Source organism: Triticum aestivum, chromosome 1A, assembly GCF_018294505.1.
Source record: "Triticum aestivum cultivar Chinese Spring chromosome 1A, IWGSC CS RefSeq v2.1, whole genome shotgun sequence".
In the NCBI taxonomy this organism is placed as follows: Eukaryota; Viridiplantae; Streptophyta; class Magnoliopsida; order Poales; family Poaceae; genus Triticum; species Triticum aestivum.
Genome location: NC_057794.1, coordinates 54,146,724 through 54,151,550, shown reverse-complemented (window position 1 = coordinate 54,151,550; position 4,827 = coordinate 54,146,724).

Genomic DNA, 4,827 nt, shown 5'->3' with positions numbered 1-4,827 from the left:
GAGAGAAAAAAATCAGAGGGAAGAAATCATCGCGTTTTACGATACAGAGCCGCCGCCAAGCCCTAAAACCTCTTGGGAGGGCTGATCTGGAGTCCGTTCGGGGCTTCGGAGAGGGGGATTCGTCGCTGTCGTCATCATCAACCATCCTCCATCACCGATTTCATGATGCTCACCGCCGTGCGTGAGTAATTGCATCGTAGGCTTGCTGGACGGTGATGGGTTGGATGAGATTTATCATGTAATCGAGTTAGTTTTGTTAGGGTTTGATCCCTAGTATCCATTATGTTCTGAGATTGATATTGCCATGACTTTGCTATGCTTAATGCTTGTCACTAGGGCCTGAGTGCCATGATTTCAGATCTGAACCTATTATATTTTCATCAATATATGAGAGTTCTAGATCCTATCTTGCAAGTCTATAGTCACCTACTATGTGTTATGATCCGGCAACCCCGAAGTGACAATAATCGGGACCACTCCCGGTGATGACCATAGTTTGAGGAGTTCATGTATTCACTATGTGCTAATGCTTTGTTCCGGTTCTCTATTAAAAGGAGGCCTTAATATCCCTTAGTTTCCAATAGGACCCCACTGCCATGGGAGGGTAGGACAAAAGATGTCATGCAAGTTCTTTTCCATAAGCACGTATGCCTATATACGGAATACATGCCTACATTACATTGACGAACTGGAGCTAGTTCTGTGTCACCCTATGTTATGACTGTTACATGATGAACCACACCCGGCATAATTATCCATCACTGATCCGGTGCCTACGAGTTTTCCATATACCGGTTTACACTTATTTACTTTCCCGCTGCTACTGTTACAATTACTACAAAATACCAAAAACATTACTTTTGCTGTCTTTACTTTTGTTGCCGCTACCACCACTATCATATTACTTTGCTACTAAACACTTTGCTGCAGATACTAAGTTTCCAGGTGTGGTTGAAGCTGCTAATACTTGAGAATATTCTTTGGCTTCCCTTGTGTTGAATCAATAAATTTGGGTTGAATACTCTACCCTCGAAAGCTGTTGCGATCCCCTATACTTGTGGGTTATCAAGACAAATTTCTGGCGCCATTGCCGGGGAGCATAGCTCTATTCTTTGACTCACTTGGGATTTATATCTGCTTATCATTATGAAGAATTTGAGAGATCCAAAAACCAAGATCTATCCCTAAACTACGAGGGGAGGTAAGGAACTGCCATCTAGCTCTGCACTTGATTCACCTTCTGTTATGAGTAAGTTGGCGACACCTACACCTGCTTCTGCTATTCGTTCTGATATGTCGCACGTTATTGATGATGCCACTTCTGCTATGCATGATACTTATGATGAAACTGCTTCTATTCCTGATACTACTGTGCCACTTAGTGATTTTCTAGAAGAACAAATTGCTAGCGCTAGAGAAAAAGTAATTATTGAATCTGAATACGATGATGATAGTGATGATGAAAATATGCTTGTTATTCCTGAGGGTTATTTATTTGATCAAGATGCTTCTTTAGCTATTTTAGCTTGCAGAGATAGATATGAGCTTAAGAGGTTATTAATTAAATGGAACAAAGAATCACTTAGAGATGAAATGAGACCCGACCCTGCTTTTGCTACTTCACCTATATGTGTTCCTGCTAAAGATTATGAATTCTCTGTTGATCCTGATATAATTACTTTGGTTGAATCTGATCCGTTTTATGGCTATGAATCTGAAACTGTTGTGGCACATCTTACTAAGTTAGATGATATAGCTGCCCTGTTCACTAATAATGAGAGATCACGTTACCTCTATTTACTCAAAATATTTCCGTTCTCATTAAAGGGTGATGCTAAGATATGGTTTAATTCTCTTGATCCTGGTTGTGTGCGTAGTCCCCAGGATATGATTTGTTACTTCTCTACTAAATATTTCCCCGCTCATAAGAAACAAGCTGCTTTAAGGGAAATATACAACTTTGTCCAAATTAAACAAGAGAGTCTCCCACAAGCTTGGCGGAGGCTTCTCAAGCTACTTAATGCTTTGCCTGACCATCCTCTTAAGAAACCTGAAATACTTGATATCTTTTATAATGGACTAACCAATGCTTCCAGAGATTACCTGGATAGTTGTGCTGGTTCTCTTTTCAGGGAAAGAACACCGGATGAAGCTAAAATTCTATTGAATAATATGTTGGCAAATGAAAATAATTGGGCACCTCCTGAGCCAGCTCCTGCTCCAATTACTGAGCCTATTCCTAAACCAACTCCGAAGAAGAGAGGTGTTTTATTTCTCAGTCCCGAAGATATGCAATAGGCAAAGAAATCTATGAAAGAAAAAAGTATTAAAGCTGAAGACGTTAAGAATTTACCTCCTATTGAAGAAATACATGGTCTTAATTCACCGCCTGTCGTGGTTTTGTCACGGCAGATGTCCTAGAGAAAGGACATAGTCGTGGAGCCATCGCGACGGGTTAGCTTGAAGGGGTTAAAGCGGACACAGGGACGCAAGAGAGTTTATACTAGTTCGCCCCCTTCGATGAAGGTAAAAGCCTACGTCTAGTTGTGATGCAATTGATGGGGTTTCGATGACTAGGGAGCAAACAAGCTTCGCCTAAGTCTCGAGTTGTTGTCTGTTGTCCTTGAACCGCCGCCGGGTCGTCCCCTTATATACACGGGTGATGCCCGTCGGTTCACAGAGTCCCAGTACCGGCTCATAGATGTATCCCGGTTGGTCTCTACTTATTCCTAACTTATAATACAAGTTAAATACCAACGCCGGTTTACGGCTATAGGCTTTGAACCGACTATGGGCCTTGAGCTCTTGTCTGCCTTCTTGGGCTTTAACATAACTAACTACTCATGAAGTTAACCCGGCCGAGATAGGCCGGTTTACACCCAGTAGTAATATCCCCAACATTAGGCCCCAGATTGATTTGAACAGGTTCATGTCAATCCTTAGCAAAAATCTTCATCTTCAACATCTTCTTGTAGTTTGTTGAACCGCCGTGATGTCATGTTCTCTGGTCGCTGTAAACCGGCGTGACATCACCTGTTATAAAGAACCTTATCCATGATACCCCCTTTTTGTTGTTGTTTTTGTTTAATAGGTCTGCGACAATTAAGGTGACAGCTTCATTTCCAAACCCACGGTCCCTTGATTTTCGCGCCTGACTCCTGTCCCTTGCCTTATAAATAGGACCAAAGGGTCATTTCTTTTTCCCCTTCATGCCCTTCTGCTTCGTCTTCCCCGTGTCGTTCAGCTTCGGAGCTCCGCCACCGTCGACAACCTCTTCTCCAACCTTGGCCGCTGCATCACCCTGACTGTACCAGAGCATTGCGGCGACCTTCTATTTCTTCCTCGGCTCCGGTGAGTTCTTCACCTTTTCCTCCGTAGATCTGTTCTAGGGTTTCCAAGTTCTTCAGTGTTCATCGTCTACTTCATACTCATATGATAGATCCTAGATGAACCTGTGAACCTTTGCTCTGTGTAGCGGTAGTTCTTAGCATCCGCCCTTACTTATATGCCTCAAGACCATAGATCTACCTGTATCTCTGCCCATTGATTCGGTACTGTTCTTTTTTGAACCTTGAATATTTTCCTTCTTTTCTGAACTTGCTTCAGATCCGTCGCTGTAGAGAAATCTTGTGAAATCTGTTTCTGTACACTTATCTATCCGCAATCTCAACTGTTTCAATGCTTAGATCCGGCGGTTTAACTTTGTAGAAAAATTGCCAAACCGGTATATACCATTAGTCCCCTTGTTGAACCGTCAGATGCTGTTGCTTCATAAACTCTGGTTTAGATAGAGCTGTCTCCGGTTTAACATTATACATACCAGTGCACCTTAATCAATGCATTCTTGAACCGGAATTACCTATCTTGTAGATTTCATCATGGACAAGCAAGTATATGAGTGCAACTGGGTTCCTTCTCGCGTCACAGAGACTCAACTGAATAATTTAGTCCTGATCGGTGCTTTAGGCAGCAAAAACACCATCCATTGGAGAGCCCCTGGCAAAGAATGTCCTCCCACACCTCAAGAAGGAGAGGTCGTCGTTTTCGTAGATCACTTAGCCCGGGGCTTTAAGCCACCCGGTTCTAAATTTTACCGGGACGTTTTAGCCGATTTTCAACTCCACCCCCAAGACACCGGTCCCAACTCTGTTACAAACATGTGTCACTTCCAAGTGCTCTGTGAGGTGTTCTTTCAAGAGGAGCCCACAGTGGAATTGTTGAGAGACTGTTTCCATCTAAACCACCGTACTGAGTTTTCTGACGGTTCTAATACGGAATTGGGCGGTGTGGCGATTCAGAAAAGGAAAGAAGTCACATACCTTCATGCCAAGCTGCACAGCCATCCCAAAGAGTGGAATCAAACATGGTTCTATTGCAAAGACACCTCCCCTACTAGTGAAAATCCTTTGCCTGGCTTTCGTCCGGAGCGGCTTAGCGATACACACCCCTTTCCGCAAAGGTTGACTGCCAAGGAGAGAAGCAAATACGCTCCTCAACTGTCCAAGCTCAGAGCCTTCATGGCCAATGGTTTAACAGGAGTTGATCTCGCTAGCTGTTGGATATCGTGGAGCATACTGCCCCTTAGTCAGCGCTCTGGTTTGATGTGCGAGTATACTGGCAGTGTTGATGACCCACTGCGACATGCTAACATCCAGCTTACCGACGAAGAAATCACAGAGGCTGTGCATAAAATGCTGAATGAGCCGGAACACATCTGTGCTCGAATCGGCCTGCTTCTCTTCTGTGCCACCAACAAACCGCCAGCTGTAAGAATTTGATTTTTTTCTTTTTACTGAACCTGTTATTGATATATCTGGTCATTGTTTA